This window comes from Suncus etruscus, chromosome 13 (genome assembly GCF_024139225.1).
Source record: "Suncus etruscus isolate mSunEtr1 chromosome 13, mSunEtr1.pri.cur, whole genome shotgun sequence".
Taxonomy (NCBI): domain Eukaryota; kingdom Metazoa; phylum Chordata; class Mammalia; order Eulipotyphla; family Soricidae; genus Suncus; species Suncus etruscus.
The window spans coordinates 70,014,379-70,038,047 of record NC_064860.1 but is presented as its reverse complement, the minus strand read 5'-3'; the positions used below and the strand labels follow the sequence as shown (position 1 = coordinate 70,038,047).

Genomic DNA, 23,669 nt, shown 5'->3' with positions numbered 1-23,669 from the left:
AGATGCAGAATAGCCTCACTCATCTGGGGGTTTTAAGAAAAATAAGACATTTTTGCGTCAATTCTCAGAGACAAAGAGAGGAGGGCTGGAAGGTCCAGCTCATGATAAGAAGCTCACTACGAAGAGTGGTGAGTGCAGTCAGAGAAATAATACACTGAGAACTATCATATCTATGTAAATGAATGAGGGAAGTGGAAAGCCTGTCTAGAGTACAGGTGAGGGTGGGGTGGAGAGGAGGGAGATTGGGGACATTGGGGTGGGTATGTTGCACCAGTGAAGGGGGTGTTTTTTACATGACTGAAACCTAATCACAATCATGTTTGTAATCAAGGTGTTTAAATAAAGATAGTATTAAAAAATAATCTTGACTTTAGCATCCTTTTCACAATCATCAGTGAACTATGCGACCTTATGACTGGAAAGCCACTGTACTGAGACAGTGGTGTGGCCATACTGGTTCTAGTAAAATGATTATATGTTTGTGGATACTAATATTCTGAAAATCAATTTATGGCGTGCTTTGTGTACCTCCTCAGGATATGAGGAGTGTGGTTGCAGCTGTCGTGCCATTTTTTTCCTGCAGAAAGAGGTTTTTTTTTTTTTTTTTTTTTTTTTTTGTCTTTGAAAGCAAAGATATATTTAAGAAGATAATTAGCAGAGTGTTAGAAAATCTATATAGACAAAACCAAATTTTGAGTCAAATATTGAATTTAGAAAACCAAAATCAAACACTATTAATGAAGTCAATTGTAAGTTAAAATATGCTAATAACTCTCTAGAGTATAAAGGAGTTAAACATTTTTCTTGTGTAGATCACACTCACCAAGGTGTGATCTTAACCTTAACAACAGAGTCAGAAGCAACCATCAAGTATAACAAAGTGTGAGCCATCCTCCCATATGCTAACAAATTCATATTATTTTCCTGTAAATATATATATATATATATATATGTATGTATAAAGAAAAACAAATCTAAAGCTTAGAGTTAAAAATGTTACTGAAATTTAAAATTGCTAAAGTTCTGGTCTGATAATTCTTACTAATATTTCTTAGTGTGAACATTTACATCAGTTTATATTAGAATATCTGTTGAAAAAAATAAATTTATTTTGCTTTAAATTAATTTTAAAAGAATGACAAAAATAGGTTATGATATATAAATCTGATAAATTAGTTGATGTTATTTCTATTTCTATTTCTATATTTTATGTTCTATAGATGCAATTTCCAGCTGTTTTTTTCTTTTCTTTTCTTTAAATTCCTTTGGTATTTCACAAAGGGCCCTTTTGGTGGTTAACAATTTCTTTAAATACCCATTTCTTTCTCTAAAAATATCTATTCCTCTTATATATATTTTTCTATACAAGTTAGATCTTGTGTTGGGGCTCATTTTCACTGAGAAATTTGTATGCATCATACCTCGAATATGTCTATGGAGAAAGCTTTAGAGAGTTTTATTTTTCATGGGATTTATTTTATGTGATTCTTTGATATTTTCATCCCACTTTTAGGATTATTTGTTTAGATATTTAATTTTTGATAGCCCTATGCTTCTCAATTTTTTGAGTTTATGCTTTAATGTGATGTCTAGTAGTGCTAGTGGGAAATATATAAATAATAGTTGTCACTTTATGCAAGTCGGTTGCCTTAAATCATGCTCTTCCTCTCTATTGCCTTTACATAAATATTTCTTCTTCATGGTTTATTATTTTCTACAAAATAAATGTAGTTCCCCAATTTATATTTTATTTTATTTTTCAGTAAAACCAATATATATTACTTTCCTCAGTGATTATTACTATGAACTCAGGGATCAGTCTTGGCTGAGTTTAGGTGAGCTCCTAGTTCTAATTTGAGTTGGCTGCATGCAAGAGCCTTCCTTCTGTGTTATTGCTCCAAATGGAATTATAGTCTTAAGTACAATGTATACTACCTACCTTAACTTGACAAAAATACAATAAATAGACCAACAATAAACAAAACAGCAAAAGACAATTGGTTAAGTAGTTCTAGGCTTAATTCTAATTTAGAGTTCTTATACTAGATTGTATTTTACAACCAAAGGTAGTAACATAAACATTAAATATAATGATCTTTTCTCTTTTTATAGTTGTATAGCATATATAACCTATATGCATTTTTTAAATTGTTATTAATTGGAGTATTATTAAAGTGCAGTGCTCACGGATTTACACCTGGCTCAGTATTGAAGAACCTACTCTAGGCATGGTTCAGGGATAGAGCCTAGGTCTGTAGTATACAAATAATGTATACTGCGTGCTATATTATCTCTCTTACCACATATGTAGTATTTCAAATGCATATTTTGACAGTTCATATTACTCATGCAATGTGCAACAAACCCTATGAAATAATCCTTCTCCTGTTTATTTCAGAGTCTAACTTTTGTATGCTAGGGGCATCTTTTACCTGCATCAAAATTTATTAAGAAGGAAATTTAAATATATATCTCACCATAAAACATTTGATCCTGTACCCCATGTATAAAAATTATTTTATGTGCACATGTATATATTGACTAAATAGTAAAATATCTGAAAGATATAACAATCACTCAGAACACTCAAGACGTACAAAACACAAGTTCAGCCTAAGTTTCTCTTATTCAAAGTAAGATTTTATTAAGTATGTATGCTGTGCTTAAGGGACTGAAAAGACAATGACATAACATCGTATGAAAAAACATACATTTTATAAATCAGTATATAGATCAAACATTTAATATAAATTCTATCTACATTTGCAAAATTAAAAATAATGATAGTTTTAGCAACAAACAGTCCACTTGAAGTCTAGGTAAACCAAAGACATCAGGACTATAGTTAAAGTACAGTCAATATGAAGCTGACTTCATAAGACCTAGCCAGATTTGATACATATCACAACATATCATCCCCTAAAAACAGCTAGTTATGATTCCCTATCATGGATCCAGAGCCTGAAGTAAGCCCTGACTACCACCTGAGTGTGACCCCCCAAAATAAAAAAAAAACAGACAAAGATTAAAAACCCAACACAGATATGCATTATATATATTTTTTCCATCACATCAAACTCATAAAAGTGTTTTAAATGTCAACCACTATAGCATAATCTTTAATTTAAAAGGATAGCTCTCTGACATTTATAACTAAGTACTAGTTAGGTCTCAGTAATTTTTATCTGAAATGAATAAGTCCATCAGTCATCTCTTTTAATCCACATTTGGATGAAATAATTAGACCATAATACAAATTATAAGGTATAAAAATAAAAAGAATATATACAAAGGTGGCATATAATGTTCTCATATTAGTCACCAAAAGTCTTTTTGCACAATAAAATGTATCATTTCAATCTCATTGAAAGTGTCATTGCTTAAGCACCAACTGTGTACCCCCCATTTCCTCATTTGTGAATCTGTATGAACTTGAAAAAAATTCTATAAAGCAATAATTAAGTGTAAATGAGGCCATAAATACTGAGCACTTTTCCGTTGAAATGGTATGTTGTTTAAATAAGAGTGATGCCAAGATATCACATAAATATTAAATATTAAATATATATTTTTATATAAACTTCTCTTACATTCTAAGAAGAAATGTCTCATTTGAAATCTGCCTCCATAGCATTTTTATCTTGGAATTGTATTATTTAGTAAAGTGAGAAAATTGTATTTCAGTTTTCTCATTTTTTTATATTTGGGATTGAGACTTTCTTATGTGGGATTCTGAAGAACTCCCCCTGTCATTTCTGCTTTAGAAGGGCCTATGGATATGATGCTGCTTAGTGCTAGAGATTACTATGACAGTGATAGTTAGCCTGATGCATTTCAAGCTCATCTAGGGTTTTGTCTAAGGTGATGCTTAGAAAACCATGGGTAGTCTGGAATGAAATTTGGGTGGGCAAATGCCTGACATACATCGTAAGACTCTACTATTGCCTAGCCTCCCAATTTCTTTGTAAAGTAATCTAGACCTCAGTCTATGTATGTAGTCACAGATCATTTATTTATTATATCATACATAACATATGTTGTAATATTATAATACATATTATAAATCACATATGATATTAATTATATAACTATATAATATAATGATAACTATATATCAACATATAATATAATGTGTTATATTAATCATATTAATAGAGTATAATATAATATATGATGGCTATATATTATTAATATTATTATAAAAATGTCATATAATATATAATAAATTATATTATGCATCATATAATTAACATTATATAATTAATAATATGTAATGTAATTAATACTTATAATGGTGTAATGTATATAATATATAATAAATCATTTTTTAATATTTCACTTCCAATATATACATATTGGGAAAGCACATTGGAAAGTCACTTGCTGTGCACATGGCTGATCCAGGTGTTATATCTTGACACCACACATGGTTCTCCTTGAGAACAATTAGGAGTGATCCTTGAGCACAGCTGACCCAAACTGCAAAACAAAAGCAAAAAACAAATAATGAAAGAAACTTGGGAGTATATATGCTAGCTCTTTTCAAGGATGCATACTTGAAATTCATATTAAAATTACTGTATAAATACATAAATTGCCTATAATGTTCTAATAGTAATGATAACAATCAATTTGAACATTTGGATCTTAAGAAATTTGAAAATATTGAAAAATGTGATCATGCAATTTAGTGTCTAGAATCCATTGGCAGTTTCATCAGAAATTAATTTAGTGTCTTAAATCTAAAAAATTCAGTTAAGAACAATGACTTTGCCAGAAATTCATTTCTGAATAAATGATATCTTCTTTAATTTCAAGGATACTAAGATGAAAAGTTTTCCAAAAAGTATTTGAAATTTAGGAAGATTTGTAAATACGCTTATCATATTCCATATAAATAGATGTTGGAACATCTAATATACCTAATTTAATAGTATTTCATTTTTTTGTTCTAAAGTACTATTTGTGTGTATTCAGTGCCTCAAAAATGTATGTAGAGTGTAACATCTGACAATATTCTGATTATCTTCACATATAATTTTTCTTCTGAAAGGTTTTAAATTCAATGATCTTAATATATGTGCATATATAAAGTACTGTTTATAATTCTTATAATTATTTCTTTTCATGGCACTATTGGAAAGTCTTGGTTTTTCTAGAATTGCTCCCTCCTTCTGAATCTACCTTTAAAGTTTTAATTTATTTTAAAGTTAATTTTTTTAAATTTATTGCAGAATGTAGCTCATTATAGTTATGTGAAATTGCAATAGAAATACCTTGCTATTTTACCCCCCCCATTATATCAGAATGTCAATAATGCTTCACCTACTGTCTCAATGTCCCTTTATTCTAATCAGTGAATCTAGTTCTTTTTTCTTTTCTTTTTTTCTTTTAATATGGAACGATTCACGAATTTGCGTGTCATCCTTGTGCAGGGGCCATGCTAATCTCTGTATCGTTCCAATTTTAGTTTATGCGCTGCTGAAGCGAGCACAGTGAATCTAATTCTTAACCTTGATTCTTTAGATTCCGTATAAAAGTAACTGGTGGTGGGAATGCCTCTCATTCATTGTCACTATTGCCTTAAATATAACTGCGAAAAATTTGTAATTCACTTATACCACAATAATAATGTAAAAAAAATAATCAAATAAAGAACAAGTAAAGTTAGATTTAAAAAAAAGTAAGTACATTAAGTGATTGTCTTTTTCCTTCTGATTCATATGACTAAGCATTATACACATTAGTAAAATCCAGGGCACAGAAAATTGGATAACTTCATCTTTTCTCATAACTGAGTAATATTCTATTGTGTATTTATACCATTTGAATAGCAGGCAAGAATATTTAAATAAATTAAAGTTCTGTCTTTTTTTTCTTTCAAATTAATCTTTTGCTGTATTGGCTTTCAACTTTTGTTTTATTCCTGCTGGAAAATAAGTCTAAGCCTAGTAGTTCTATATGTTTTTTAATTGCCCTGATTTTGACCTTCTTACAGTAACAAGTTTCTTTAGCCATTACATGAACACATCAATGTTAAAGTCTCTGTATTTAATGTCACAAAAAAAGAGAACAAAAGCGCTTAATTCACATTCCTGATACAAAATTTGTGTCATGCTGACTTGGTGCACTTAGTTCATCAAGATAGAATTTATGCAATTGAATGATCACATGCAACATATACATGATCACAGTACTGTCAAGGACAGGGTAAATGCCCTGTTATTTAGGCTCTAAGGATCATTTGTTTTATTCTAATTTCAGGATTATTTTAATTTAATGAAAATCCCTTATATGAAACAAACTCAATTATCGCTGTTCTGTTTAAGATGTTGGAAAAATTTAGGAACCCATACTCATCTGCCCATAATAAGCAAGCAATATAGATATTTACTTTCTTGGTTTATGAAATTGAGTGGAAAACATAATTAATAACTTACCTATATATAATGATATTACAGAAATATATCACAGTACAAAAGTCATTTGTCATTTATCGTGGTACATTTTTTCAATTTTCTGATGTTTATGACTTATAAATTTATATTATTTCATAAAATAAAAATTGTTATGTGTACGTTTGTGCACAATTTCTTTAATATATGCTATTCTTTGTTGTCCTTGGTAGTTCTGGTTTGGAAATGAAGTGTCTCAAACTATTTTATTTACTTAGATTTTGTTTGATTGTTTTTGAGATGCCAGGGACTCATCTTCAATTCACTGCATTCAAGACATGTTCATTATGTGTTGCATTATCTCTATGTTCCCCGAGCCTCATATTTTCAGTTTCTAATCTTTTATTTATAATTCAATACCAAGAAGTTCAGATTTCCAATAAAGCCAAGAGTAACTTACATATTTTAGTATCCTAAAAATTCTTCTGATAATGATATATTGATGTAACTAACAATGATATACACATATGTACTCCCACATATATCTATATGGATATGCACATGTTCAAAATATAATATTTGGGGATTAGAGTATGGTTGTAATACTGTTTGGCTTTCTGACAAGTTAGTATTTTTTCTGAATAAATTACAGTGAATAAACAATTTTTGTTTCTTAACCTACTGAAAAAAAACTACTAAAGTGAAAATGACCTTCCAATAAACAAAACAAAACAGGGAGAGTAAGTGGTACTGTAACAAATATGCAGATATTTTATAAAAATAACGATAAATTTAGTGAATTGTTAAATCTCTTTGAAACTACCTTCCACTGACAAAAACTCAGATTGTATTATAATTTAACATTTGATGTGCATTTGTCAACATTTTATTAAAAGACATATAATAAGATAGGTCTCTTAAATTTAATTTGTTTTCCAAGCAAACTCCAGAATGTTGTAGCTAGGGGCCGGTGAGGTGGCGCTAGAGGTAAGGTGTCTGCCTTGCAAGTGCTAGCCAAGGAAGGACTGCAGTTCGATCCCTGGCATCCCATATGGTCCCCCAAGCCAGGGGCAATTTCTTAGCACTTAGGCAGGAGTAACCCCTGAGCATCAAATGGGTGCAGCCCCCCAAAACACAAACAAACAAAATAAAATAAACCAAGAATGTTGTAGCTAACATATTCTATATAAATATTTAAAAGTGTGCAGTCTTCACAAGTTTTTATGGCTCCTGTAAAATTCTAAAATTAATTTAAAAGTCTTAAAATAATTCTGATTTTGAGCCGGAGCCTTGGTGCTAGAGGTAAGTGTCTGTAGGTTAGGACGGACTGAAGTTCGATCCCCTGGAGTCCCATATGGTCCCCCAGCCAGGAGCAATTTCTGAGCATATAGATAGGAGTAACCCCTGAGCATCAAACGGGTGTGGCCCCTCCAAAAATCAAAACAAACCCCCCCAAAAAATAATTCTGATTTGGTTAAGCATAGTATCTGTTTCTATGTAAAGAATAAAATACCAGCAAAACAATTTATTATAATATTAGAAAATGGACAAAATGTCGATGCCTTCCATTAACTTTATATTGTCAATATTACTATTAGCCATTCCATTATAAACCTAAAGAAGAAAACCATATCTACTCGAATTAACTAATTAATTAATTTCAGAGTTAAAGAAAAATCAAAGAATAAAAATGCAAGCATAAGAGATCAGCTTTCGGTTTGTCATGTCAGGAAATTCTTGGAATTGATGATTAATTTTAATTTTAATATGTATAGATTCATAAATGGCACCCTAGCTTTTTGTTGTTATTTTTGCTAATGAGTTAATAAACATTGTATGTTTATTTATCAAGAAAATATATTTTAAAAGACAATCAGTTTATGCTTTTTTTTTACAAAACATCATGTCTTAGACTTATGTCTCTACCCTATTTACAAAGGAATAACTTTATTAACATCTTCATTACTTCCTTTAGAAGAAAATCTTCTATCCAGAATATCATGTTTTATTTTTTCAACATACTTATGCTGTAAAAAATTTTCTTCTATTTTTCCATAGGTTGTTTTCTTCTTTGTCCTTAGTCTCATGACTCCGTTTGTATTGATTCTTTACTTACTGTCCAAATTCATTATCTTTTTTTCTTTTTTGTTTTGTTTTTGGCCACACCCGGTGACACTCAGGGGTTACTCTGGCTATGTGCTCAGAAATCGCTCCGGTTTGGGACGCTGTAGGATGGAACCGGTTAGTCCTAGGCTTGCATGTGCAAGGAAGGCTCCTTACTGCTTGCACTACCTCTCCAGCCCCAAATTCATTATCTTAAATGTTTATTTACTCTCTTACTATATATATTAATCTTTTTGATAAATTCTGTGTCTCTATTCTTTATTTTAATTATGTTATATATACTTTTGTTGTCAACAGACAAAATTTGTTTCTAAATCTTAACCACTAATCATTTCTTTGTTATTAAATTCCTTTAAAGAATGTGAAATAAATTAAAATTAATAAATAAGCCTTCTGTAAATATTGATATATCAATTATTTATATTCATTTATTATATTTGTCATTAACAAATATATGACTGGTTTAATATAAGCATATTGAAAAAATCTATATGACTATATACATATACATACATACATACATATATTTGAATATCATCATGTCTACGTGTATTTCCAGTGATCAAACCTAATACATTATACATGTAAAGCTAGTGTTCATTTGATGAAATGCAAACTTCATCCTGTATTTCTAACTAGAAATATTTCTAACTAGAAATATTCCCAGAAAGTGATTATTATAAATTGGTGATACAAAATAAGGTTACTACCAATTAAGTAAACAGTACCATTTGTCTCAATTTTTAAAACTGAATGTCCTGTTCAGCTTCAACTTATGGTCTCAGGGGTTATGAAGCAATACTTAGCCAGAGTAAACACAATGTTACTTCAATAATCTCAAATGTAAGCATATTTTCAAGTGGCAAGCTCTTCACTTTAAGGAACTATTTATATTAGACAGTTGTTAGTGCTAATTCAGAGAGTAAACTCCAGTAAATAGATACTAAGTTTTCTGAGCCCATACATTGTCATTATTGCCATGTTTAAATTAATCTGCTGGACAAAAATAAAACAGTTAGTGATGAAAGTTGACTTCTAGAGAGTAAAAAATCTTTTTTACTTTTACTTGAGCTGAATTTAACTTTTGTGACATTCAATATCCAGCACAATCTTGAAAAATTATTACATATATTCACATTGCTTTTACAGTCTAAACATTTCTTTATACCAGATGTCCAAAACAGTTCTTAAGTCCCTTTTATCTTGGATCGAAGTCAAGTTACACAGATTTCAGCCTTTATCTTCCATGTGGGTGACTCTGGTTTGATTCTTAGATTCCTTTTGAATTTTCAAGGAGTGATCACTGAAGACTGAGTCAAAAGAAGACCCTCAGCACTGCTGAGTATGAGCCCAACTCCTCCAACCAAAAAAAAAAAAAAAAAAAGACCTTCTCATCTAGACATACTGCACATCATCTATGAGTATATGTGAACAACAATATTCATGGATGCTAATTTTGATGGTTAAAATGTGCTAAAGTGAAAAAAAATCATCTGCCTGTAAAAATGATTTTATTTCATCACTATTTCTTTTATACCTAAAACTATGCAAACATTGAACATCAAATACAGTGCTATTGCTGAATATTCTTATATAGTGTCAGAGGTTATTATTCACAAAGCAATTTGTACAAAAATCTATCACTTCTTCGATAATTTGAATATAGTTAACTCTCATTGAAACCATTATTCAGGTTAAGAATGAAAAGTTATGGCCATGGTGGTAAAATGTCTGCCTTTCATGCAGGAAGACGGTAGTTCAAATCCCCGCATCCCAGATAGTCCCCTGTGCCTGCCAGGGGAGATTTCTGAGCATAGAGCCAGGAGTAGCCCCTGAGCGCTGCCGGGTGTGACCCCAAAATAAAAATAAATAAATAAACAAATAAATATAAGGCTATGACCAAACTGTTAATGCAGTGAATATGACACCTGTATGAGAGTTACTAAAGTGAGAAGAGGCTGAAGAGTTAGTACATACAGTAGTGCCTTGTATGTGGATAATCTGGATTAGATCCCCAGCACCTCATATTGTCCCCTCAAGCCCCAATAGGAGTAATTCTTGAGTCAGGAATATACTTTGAATATTGCAGGCTTATGTCAAAAAGAAAGAAGCTAAAAAGCAGTCAGGCATATGCACAATTTTTTCAGTAAATTTTTGTACTAAGAATGACTTAATACTGCTTTTGTATATATACATCCCTCTTGTATTTATGTATCTGCATGCATATCTAATTTTACGTCTAGTAGTTGAGTTACACAAATTTTAGATTAAGAATCAAAATTGTATTATATCTTACTTATTCATAGACACATATTTAACACAGTAACCATCACTTATTAATATAAGCTGATTTTCAAAAGTAAAATAATTGTTTTCATAAGATGGCATAAATTGTTTTCAATATTAAAATTCTATAAAAATTAGATATTTAAACAGTGATATAGAAATCAACATCGTTATATAATATTCCTATTGTGTACTGCTCAATTTTCTATTATTGTCATATTGCTTTATAATTATTGTTTTAAAAAACAAATACATTTATCCTATAGTCTTATAAATTAGAATTATGACGTGGCTTATGACAAAAAATCATAGATCCCTAGCAAAGCTAAATTTCTTTCTTGAAACCTGAGGGGAAATATGTTTCTTAATTTTTTATACACAAGAGGCCATAAATTCTTTAGCTTGATCCCTTTCTTTCATAATCAGAAGTAACTAGTAGATATCTCTTGTTACAATATTTTTATACTTCACTAGGTGTTATGTAACTCAAAAAAAAGTTTCTCTAATTTGAAGATCGCATGTTAATAATTAAGATTGAATTGGTTAATTGCTATTTAAAATAAAAATGTTTACCATTTAGGGTATAAGCACATTGCATAACTAATAGTTTTTAGCTTGTAACAGTTTGTATACAAAAAGCATCAACATAAATAAGTTTTGAAAATTTTCCCAGAGCCATGTTTATACTTGAATTCATGCATTTTATACCACATCAAACATAGAAAATCAATTGTGAGCTATTTAATAAAATTTTTATGATAATTCAGATATAAAGGCAATTGTGATACATTTCATAAAATATTTTTCTTAGTTCAGAAAGTACTATTTTAAATATTTTCTTTATTTTTAATTTTTTTTTGAATGTCAGTCCCAAACTTGACATAGACAGGCCCCATTGTTCTCAAATTTTTTTTTATCCTCAGTGCTGTTCCACAGAATCTAGTTGTTACATTTGAAGATAAGACACATTTTTTTCTAAAGATTTAGACTTTGGAACCTTATTTCTTTTAAGCTGCCCACACAGAAACTTAATGTTACATTCCGTTTTTTTTTTCTCCTTTCAAAGTATGCTTCTGCCTATTTTCTTTGAAACTTTGACAATCATTTTGTTTCACTTATAATGATTTTCCCCCTATTTTTTTCTCTCACATTTTATGCTTTGATGAGATTCTACAAGTTAACACGCTATTTTTAATGTTGTCTCAACCAAGAAATCTCATGTACAGCAGTCTGTATTATAACTGTATGACAGTGATCTATATTTATGATGCCATTGGAAATGTCACAAAAATATATCCAAAGATCTACAAGATAGTTTAAATGATCTAAGAACAGTCAAAGCATGAAAAAGCATATTACTACCATATTTATTTAACTAAATTTATGGGTGTGTGTTTTCTCTAGGATATATCTGAAACATTATATTACTAATATATTTAGGAATAAATTCAGAGAAAAAAGATGAATTGATTTAGATTATTTTCCTGATCCTATCAATGGTAAATAATATAAATAAAATAGATCTCTGGACATATATGTGTATCTTTTCATAAAGAATATCAAACACTAAAATATAAAATAAATATAAAACAAACCAGTGACACTAATCTTAATTGGATTTTAAAGATGGATCAGTAGAACTTCTGTTGCACTGCTTACAGATTTTTGAGTTTATATTGTAAAGTTCTGTTAATCTCTCAGATTATTGCTAATCAATTTTTCCTGAAAACTGATAAAATTCATTTTGCAACTGATTCTCAGATTTCTCCCTCAATTTGAGTCAATAAAGTTACAAAATCTATAACATGATTTTTTTCACTGTGCTCTGCAAGTATATATGTATAAAAATCACTAGTGAATAATATTAGTTATAATGCTTATGAGGAGAAAAGGATGTAGAGTTGATTCCATAAATGCTTATTTTATACATATATTTGAACAATTTGAAGCATAAAATCTTAGATTGTGCTGATTTAACAGTATTCTTAAAAGCTGTACCTTAAGAAGATGATTAATATTGGGGCCAGCGAATTGGCGCTAGAGGTAAGGTGTCTGCCTTGCAAGAGCTACTCAAGGAAGGACCGCGATTTGATCCCCCAGTGTCCATATGGTTCCCCCAAGCCAGGGGCAATTTCTGAGCTTTTATTCAGGAGTAACACCTGAGCATCAAACGGGTGTGACCCCCCAAAACAAAACAAAACAAAAGATGATTAATATTAAAATATTAGATTTAAAGTTATAAAGTATGATGCTGAATAATGTGCTATTTTGGTTCAGAAAATGACACTTTGAAAAGTATAGTTTACATATTATCTTACTGTATATTCTCTTCCTCTATATCTTTCTCTCACTTTTTCTCTGTATCTCTGATTCTCTCTTTGTCACTCTCTTTCTCTTTGTAGCTTTCTCCAGAAGACCCCTCCTTTTTTGCTTTGATCAAAGACTAAACTACTTACACTGTAACCAAAATTCACTTATTTCTCATTGAACATCAAAGTGAAAAAAAATCACAATCGGGGCGAGAAGGTGGCGCTAGATGTAAGGTGTCTGCCTTGCAAGCGCTAGCGTAGGATGTACTGCAGTTCAATCCCCTGGCGTCCCATATGGTCCCCCCAAGCCAGGGGCAATTTCTGATTGCATAGCCAGGAGGAACCCCTGAGCATCAAATGGGTGTGGCCCAAACACCAAAAAAAAATCAAAATCAAATTTATATAAGCCAATTTATATTAAAATACCTTAAATTTCTATATTCTTTATTGATCACAAGAATCAACATTTAAAATAAAGATCAAAAGCACTTCAAATTACAAGACAAATATTATGTTAATTAAGTTTCTAACACACTATTATTGTTCAGAAATTTCTATAATCAGTATGTATGTATATATGTATGCATGTATAGAAAAAGAGATAGAGTTAGATAAAGATACATAGATGCAAAACTTGCAAAATACATAGAGATAGAGTTAGATAAAGATACATAGATGCAAAATAGATGCAAAACTTGATATTAATAAGAGATAAGATAGATAAAATAGTTTGATAAGATAGAGATAAGGCTATAAGTATAGATAGTATATTGATATTCTTATTATTTTGTTTTTTAATTTGATCACAGTATATGTAATGATTTTATTTCTTCATCTTCTGGTCAGATAACTATTTTCTCAGGCATAAGAAACCTTACTCTGATCTAATAGCATATGCATTTGCTTAAAAATAAAGTAATCCACAACATGACAAGAAATATACAACATAGCAGAATGGTTATTTTCCTTCTGGTTTTTCAGATTTACTTGAAAATTTCCTCCACCTCTTCTCATTGATGAATTTATAGTTAGTTTTATCTTCCACTATCTTTATACATTCTGGATATATAATGTTTAAATATTTCAATAATACAAATACATATATAATATATAAGCACAGTTTTTAAATTTTATGTGTTTTTGCAAATACATAATCATAAGTTAACCATGAATAACATGTTTTCAGTCTCATAAATGTAATCTTGTGTAAGAATTAAAATAAATGTTCAGACACAACTTGAAGGAGTTTTATAAATATTGTCTAGCCACATATCTAAAAAAAAGAGATAATGGCAAAATCAATTCTATTGGAAAGTCATTGAAACTACCAGAGAAAGTGTATTTTTATCATATAACTTGTATTTCATCGCTTTGTGTTCTTCTCACACTTTTTGGGTAAGTAGAATATGAATAGAAAAATATATTTATAACATTAAATTGCATTTTATACATCAAAACCCATTACAAATAATAAGTAAGTGAGTAAACAAATTATACATATATAGTTACAAAAACATATAAACATTGACTAAAAAATAATATAATACAATAAATTTAATCAATTTAAATTAAGACCAGTTTACTCCCAAGCACAGGAAGAACAGCATACACTCAGATGTAAATCATTTAGGCAACCAAAGAGAGAATATTTCAAATTCAATACATTTTTACATTTTCAAAGAATGTAAATAAAAAAAATAGATTTGAAAATAGAAGACTATTGTGCAATTTGGAGAAATCAAGATCTCATCAGACATGTAGTAGCAAGAAAAATTTAAAAGATCATTAAAGGAAACAGGGAAAGCAGGTCTGGAGCAAAGGCCACTGCAGAAAATAATCTAAACAAAGTTGAGAGTGAAACAAGAGACAGCTGCCTGCCAGAATGCAGTTTTTATTGAGTACAGAGACCACCACCAGGCAAGGGAGTAAGGACAGGCCTATCCTGACTGAGTCAGTCCCAACAGGTTTTGAGTAAAACTAAGTTTTAAAGAAACATACATAGAAACCAGGGATAGTTTAGGGTGGAACCAAGTTGTATGTTGTAAACAAATAGTTGTATATTTAATTAGAAAAAACTTTACAAATGAATAAAGGACATTCTCTAATTCTTAGAATTTTGATTTCAGCTGTTTGCCTTACCCTGGTTAACTGAATGATGTGCATGACTGATATAGCTAAAGGAATAATACTCTTAAAATGGCCACATGTTCCTTGTTTAGTCATAATATGACCATTTTTATGAAAGACTTTTTTCATAGTTGGTTGTAACTTTCATTGTCAGGCTGCAGAATAACTCCATGTAGAGCAGAAATAAAACCCCTAAAGGTATATAAAAAATAGGACCTTATAAATCCATAGGCTGATGCCAGTAGCAACAGTTTTTGTTCTTTAATCTTCCATTTAAACCGTAATCAGGTTACAGTCTTACAAATATAAATCAAAAGAGTGTTGAGTTAAGTAAGTTATAGACAAGTGTGGTACAAGGTAAAGCTAACAGAAATAGGTTACTATAGTCCAACCATTTAAAAGGCTGACACTGTAAAAAATTAGGAAAGACAACAAAGATTAGGCTCAGTGTTTGAAGAAATTCAGGATGGCGATTAAATTCTTGAAAACAAAATATTAATTGCAGTCACTCTAGTTTAAACCATGAGGGGATGCAGAGGTAGTACAGAGAGTAGCGTGTTTACTTTGCATGCAGCTGAGCAGGGCTCACTTCATTGGTAGCAGATAGATTTCATTGAACCCACCAAGAGTTATCTTTAAAAGGAGAATCAGGATTAAGTCCTCAGCACAGATAAGCATGAGCTCCAACTAACAAACAAACGAAGTATGTTATTTATGGCTGCCACATTTTAATCACTGCATTGTAAATTTACTTGCGTTTGCGTAGCTAAAAGAGGTGAACATGAGTCGGAATCCCCTTCATATCACCTTTTTTAGTACAAGTTGCATTTCCCAATTCATTGGTCAAATTTTTTAACCCAATATCGTTTTATTTTGAGCTCTGCTGTTTTGTTTATAGCAGAAAAGATTCCTCTGACCAACTAAATATTCTTTCACGATCTGTGTCTATGAAATAATTTCATCAACATTTTTATATTACCTTGCAATATTATATCCTTCAGATTCTGACAAGTGTCCTGAGCTCTGGAGTTTAAAATGCATTTCAAGAATACATCATAGTGACTATACAGTTAGCATACGAACAGAAGCAGACGGAACTGTGTCCCTCAATTCCTAAATTGGAGGATATATTCTGTGCCAAGAAACATAATGCAGTAAAAATATCAAAGGATGTATGAAATCATTTATGTAAATTGGAAAATATGTCATCATTCTTATTGATCTGCAACAAAGTCAAGATGGCAAACCTTTAAGTATAAAACTTTAACACATAAACAAAATCACATCTTAACTGATGTAACTCACTTCAAAATAACAGTCCATTCATGATATATTTGCTTAAAATTATGCATCCCCTACTATTGACTATCTTTTTGGCTTTTCCAAATGTCTGTCTCACTTCATCTGGGCTGCTAGAACAGACTGGGTGGGATATAAATAACATAAATTTATTTCTCACTGTGCTGAAGACTGGATGTCCAAGATCAGAGTGCCAGATTTGTTCGGTGAGAGACTTGTTACAAGTCATCATCTTTCTTGTGTCCTTACATGGCAGAACTGCAAAACAGCTCTTTAGTAAAGACAAAAATGCACCTCATGAGGCTTTTGTTCTTCTCACCTTATCACATATACCCAAAGACCCATATTTTAATTTCAGTACAGCAGGAACTTGGGGGATTGGGATCCCTAAGCAGTCAAATCCATGTGATTTCTTTATTATTGGATACTATACTATTTGTCTCTTAGAATTTTTATATTACATGCAATTTATTACTGTTCTGTAACCTTAAAGAAAAAAATCCTTCAAATCCTTTACCTCTTTATTACTGTTTATTTTTCCGCAAAAAGTTCATGAAATTCCAAAAATAAATGTATTTGAATACAGTTTCTGAAATTTACAATATCACCATATTCAATCAGCAAATATCTAGCACTGATTTAAATATAACATATGATATTATTATTAAAAGTAAAAATTTTGCCACTCCCTTTTACACTTATTAATGTAAGTGAATGATAAACACAATTATTGTTCAAATTTACCTAATGTAGCTGGCATATATTGACATTTGCAATGTCACTCTCAAATTTTCCTGGAAAGTGACTAAATTAAAGTTTATCTATGTGGGAGAAACCATTTAATAGCTAAAATTTTCTATTAAGATAAACTCTTATATTACAGTAAATATAAGGAATATTTATTTTTTATTTAAAATTTGTATTTTGACCTGTGAATGCTTTGGGATACTGGTCTGTGCTTAGGAATCATACCTGATAAAAATCCAGAAATCATATTTGGTGCTACATATGGAAAACCTTGGTAAGCCCAAAGCAAAGAAAACATTTTCCCAGGTATACTATTACTTCATTTTCATTCGTATTTTATATCATTTTATTTAATATTGCATTTCATACTATCAGCAATGCTAGTGAATACTAACCAGAAGAATGCTAAGATCCCTCCACCATTATGCCACAAGTGTCCCTCCGCATTACCACTGTACCAATATTTTGTTGATTAAAGCTAAATCAACAAAACAAGATTGCTTCCACTGATGATTGTAAAATTAAATATTTTCTAATATAATTCTTAATTCTCAGGAGTAAATTTACCTCAAAACTTAGTTAGCAATTTTGATGTTTGTGTTTTACTGCATTGTCAGAATAATACATAATCATAGTTTTTGTTAAGATATACATTAACGTACTAAACATGCATTTATGATCTCTACACCAATAGTATAAAATTAAATATAAAATGCTCAGCTACTTTATTTAGAGAATGTGACTGATCAACAAATGGAAAAAATTGGAAACAAATTTGATTTAAGAAGAAATAAATATTTGGGGACTACTTATTATTAGAAAAGTCAGTATTACTTTAATTATCACAGATGTTTTATAAAGAATATTTGAAAACCTACCAATCAGTATTGGAACTGTTATTGTATAGAACAAAAGATGCCTAGTTCATTAGCACTAGCATAGATATATGGAATACAAGGTGAAATAGAATTAAAGATTCAGTAAAATTGAGCAATTTATAATACTAAGAGATACTTTATTAAAACCATCTCATATACAACACTGGCAATATTTTGTTTCTTTGCAAGGATCTCTCAAGTAGTGTTCAGGAGCCTCAGGTCTCCTCTGGCAATACAACGTTAAATAGGCTTTCAGGTTAATATGAGGGCCTAAAAACACTGTGTTTTCTTCCCTACAGTGCAGTACCAGAGTATATGGACCAACAGCAGTGTGTTTTAGGACTGCCAGGACCAAAACTGCAATATTTGGGGGAACTCCAAAATCCTGTAAAGCCAGGAATTTAAACTATTGTCTGATAAATGCAAGTTATTTGGCTTAATTCTTGTACTATTTATTTATTCTTGTATTATTACAATCTATAAAGTTTTTTTTTTTTTTTTTTTGCGGGGGGCGGGGGTTTACAGCCGGCAGCACATAGGGGTTCCTCCTGGTTCTGTGCTCAGAAATTTCTCCTGGCAGGTTTCGGGGGGGGGGGGGGTCGGTACATAGGATGTCAGAATTCAAACCATGGTCTGTCCAGGATCGGCTGCTTACAAAGAAAAGGCTCTATTGCTGTGCTATGTCTCTGGCTCCTAGAAAGTATTGTTAATATGAGTATCTATTGGGAATCTTCCATTATATTTTTATTGGAGAAATATTTTCATATAATGTCATAGAAACTTGAAGAGTGTATGTCCATATAGCTGCATAGCACCAGCTGACAAAGATCCAGCTGCTATTCACTGTTATCCAGTTATATTTTTACTTTCAGACATTGACATCTTTGTTCTGATGTTTAAATATTGTTGCTCACTTCATTTTAGAAAAATATAGTAGCAGAAACATTATTTTACTAGTTAGTATTTTGTTGATTAAAAACAATTTGATCCCTATAGTAATTTTATTATTTGTCTTTTAAATAGTTACTACATATAATTTCTAATTCAACTTTAAATAATTTGTTATGTGTGGATAGTTTATTTATTTTATTGTCCTCAAGACTTACTGTTTGCTGAATTGCTTTGATGATTAAACTAGGGTCATCTGTGTGCATGGCAACTACTCGATTTATTATCTCCCTAACCCTGCAGTTGATTTATTTTTATCTGATCCTTCTTTTCTTCATTTTGATTCCATTTTTGGTTTGCTTTCATTCATCGTTTTTTTTTCTTCCCCTGTACAGTCTCTTATTTCTTCTCTCTTTTTTTTTTTTTTTTTTTTTTTTTTTTTTTTTTTTTTTTTTTTTTTTTTGGTTTTTGGGCCACACCCGGTAACGCTCAGGGGTTACTCCTGGCTATGCGCTCAGAAGTCGCTCCTGGCTTGGGGGACCATATGGGACGCCGGGGGATCGAACCGCGGTCCGTCTCCTAGGCTAGCGCAGGTAAGGCTGGCACCTTACCTCCAGCGCCACCGCCCGGCCCCTATTTCTTCTCTCTTTCTATTAAAAATTAGGCTGTGAAAAAACCTTATTTGTGCATTGTGCTATATTTGTCACAATTTTAATGAAATAACGATAGTTAAATATTATTTTCATGAATTCATTCATCTCTATATAAAATGAATAATAGTAGCTTCATGTTTCTTTCTTGTAATTTCCCTCTTCATAGTACATTTCAGATTAACCTTTGTTCCCAACTGACTTCTAGAATATATTTCACTGATGCAGAGTCTACTATCACACAAAGTGTATGAGGAAAGAAAAGCAATGACAAGATTGCCCAGATACTTTAATATTCTGAGGGGAAATTAAATTTCATAATCTTCTTTGGTATTGGTTCCTAACAGTGCTAACTGTGCTTCCCTGTACAGTTCTGTGTTCCACTATTAAAAACCATCAATGAAAACTGTGCTACTTATAAAATCGTATTTTATCTCTTGAGTCTTACAGTAATTCAATTTTTTTAGGTTTCAGTTTCAAGAATTATTTATAACATGAAACAAAGTAAAAAAGGTCATGTTAAATAAATAATTGCTGTACTCCACAGTATGCACAAAGCCTCATGATTATTATTGAAATTGGAAAGAATTTGTATACCTTCATTTCTTTCATATTAACATTTTTATCAGTTTTCCATTTTGGGGAGCTCATTGCCCATTTGCACTTAGATAGCACTCTATGCTCTAGGCTCAGCTTAGATTATAATGTTTGTTTATAACATTTTACATTATCCAGGGCATTACCATCTAGCAGGTGCTTTAGAAATGATTATAATTAAGTAGCAAGGAATACATTTATGAAATACAGAAATGTATCAGGTCATCGCTGAGGTTTTCATATATCAGTTTAAACTGTAGATTTATGTGTAAACTATTTCGTGGTTTTGCAATTTGGTAACCTTTTTGTTATTCAAGTAATTTAGGTTATTTTATGGATTGACTTTCTTTTCATTTTATGAAAGCAAAATATATATATGTGTATGTGCTTTGTGTATCTTGTTATTGTATACCATAAAATAAGAAGAAAAATGAGTTGCATCTATAATAATGAGGAGTGATTAGATTCTTATCATTTTAAATGAGAATTTTTAAATGTCCCACTATTAAAAATTTATTCAATTAAAGGAAAGAAGACAATGTTTTTAGAAAAGAGAAGCTTAAAATAATTTTCTTATCTATCATGTACAGAGAGAAATAAAAAACATAAAAAGGATGTGTATGACCATATACATGCAACTGACCAGATTTGACTTCTGTAAACATAAATGGTCCCCTAGTATACCAGGAGTGATCCCTAAGCACAATGCCAATAGTAAAACCTGAACACTGCTCGGTGCAGGATAACAATTTTTATGTATACAATTTATGTATATTTTATGTATATATACACACAAGTATATCTGTGTATATATTATGTATGCAGGCATATGTTAATGTATGAATAAAGATACATATTTTATAATACCTGATAAAATATTATTCAGCTATCAGTATATATAATAATGCAAATATGAAATATTCATTCTATGATAAATAGAAAAAGCTAAAAGAAAACAACTATGAATTCACAATTTTGTGTACAATAGAACAGATCAAATGAACAAAATGAAACATAATAAATTGTTTAGACTATAAGAAACGATTGCAAGAGCTAAAAGCAAACAGATGGTGGGGTAGTGGAGTCTAAGGAATCATCTTTACTATAATGGATGAACACTAGAATTGTGATGTATATATTATTAACAAACTAGACTAGGGGCCAGAGAGATAGCATGGAGGTAAGGCGTTTGCCTTTTATGCAGAAGGTCATTAGTTAGAATCCAGACATTCCGTATGGTCCCCCATGCCTGCCAGGAGCGATTTCTGAGCGTAGAGCCAGGATTAACCCCTGAGCACTGCTGGGTGTAACCCGAAAACAAACAAACAAACAAACAAACAAAAAAACAACAACAAAAATAGATTAAACAGTCATATGTCTCAAAGTTTATTGTTTTATAATCAAATATTTCAATTCAAAAACATAGAATACTGTATTTTAATTTGACAGTGTTCATATATATTTTTAAAAAAGACATTTCAATTGGTACGCAGGAGATCCATCAAACCCTTCTGATGATGCTTATTCAATTGAGCCAGTAGTTCAGAAGGATGATCTAAACTTTAGTACTTGTTAGGACTGCCAGGTTCATACTTTATGATGTCTATAGGCCTTAACCTTGCAATGCTTAGAGGACCATTTGTTGCTGTGGATCAAACTGGAGTAAAAGGCATATAAAACATGTACCTTAACTTCAGTATTATATATATCTCTGCACTTATATATCTATGATATTCATTTGATATGTTAATCTATAATAAACTATGTATAATTCATACCAAAACATTATATTCATCTATTTACCTAATATTTCTAAGAATTTAGTCTTTGTTAAATTTCAAACAACTTATCTTTTACACCTGGAACTCCAAAGTTTACTGTTATTGAAAAAAAATCACCTTTCTAAATTATCTTTCTATAAATGCAAATAGCCTAAATTATATCCATATATTGCTAACAATATAGCAGTGGTTTTATAAATAAACATTTTATAAGATTATAAGATTATTTTTGTTTTTTGGGGGGTTGCTCAAGGGTTACTCCTGGCTCTGTACTCAGAAATTGCTCCTGGCTTGGGGGGACCATATGAGATGTCAGGGGATCGAACCATGGATCATCCTAGGCTGGCATGTGCAAGGCAGATGTCTTAAGCCCTGCACTACCACTCTAGCCCCACATTTGATAAAATTTAAGGTTCATTTTCTTGCTCGTTTTCCTTCCTTGCACTGTTTTGTCATGAATAGACTTAAACTATCTTGAAAAGATCTAAATAGATCAAATATTATTTGTAATAATATAAAATTATTTGTTGTTATAAGGTGGTTTACTTAATATAATGTACTTTAAGTTCTCGTGCATCAAAATAATACATAGCTATTTCCTCCATTTTTCTCTCACCTTGATTATTTACGTAATAAATTATTTGAAAGATATCTTTATATCTCTTTTCAACTATGGATATTATCCAAATGTATTATAGTTATTATTTTTTATTTTTGTATCCATTTTATCTATGTATATATATAGATGTATATATATTGTCATATTTTTATTATATCTGTAGAGACAGAATATACATATATAAGGTTAGAAAATTAATACTCTTCTCTAATCTTTCTATAAAAGTCTGCAATAGAGATGCATTTTTATTTGCTATTTTACAAATTTAGTTGCTAAAAATCAGAAACTAAGGTGGCCTAGGCAATATAGCCTACCACTGACATCTTTTTTACCCCATAAGTTAATAAAAAATGTACTTGCTATAATGTTTTTAGGATGAATTACTTTATCTCAGAATATAAAAAGTTTCTTCTTTCCATTCTTAATATTTCAGATAGAAGTATAATGATAAAATAAATATTTACTTTTTTGATGACATCTGACTTCTATCCAGAAACTGGTATGACTTTCTACTTAGACTTTATAAAAATTTTTAGCAAAATTCTATAGATGTATTAACTTAGTTCTGTTAGAGCAAACTCATTTCTTCCTCCAGATCAATAACATATTTTTATGCTTTATAATTCTTATCTCTCGTACAATTGTTTTTATATGTACTTCTGTAAAGCTATATATCCTTTTATTAGTTTTCTCTGATTGTTTTCCCTTCCCCCACTGACTAAAAGCATGGCATCTGGGTGAAATTTCATAAGAAAGTTCTTTTATTACAAGTGACAAGATGTACCATCTCTAAGTGTCCTCCCTAAGGGGAAAGAGTATGACAATCTACAAGTTCTTACATAGTTCTGTTGATTTGCAGGAGTGGGTGACTGTCCCAACTTGTCAGATGTTGTGCTTCAGTGTAGTCATGAGTTGCTGAACGTCTCTCTCTTTTTTTTTTTGGTGATTCCAAATAAATTACATTTCACA

At 30.7% G+C, this 23,669-nt stretch overlaps 1 non-coding gene across 1 annotated transcript; it reads right to left on the bottom strand.

The window, feature by feature from the left end:
- Window positions 1-5,390: 5,390 nt before the first annotated feature.
- On the bottom strand, window positions 5,391-5,494 carry LOC126026790 (U6 spliceosomal RNA). The gene has a single exon (XR_007502009.1). It is a non-coding gene; the product is annotated as a U6 spliceosomal RNA (small nuclear RNA).
- Window positions 5,495-23,669: the final 18,175 nt, after the last annotated feature.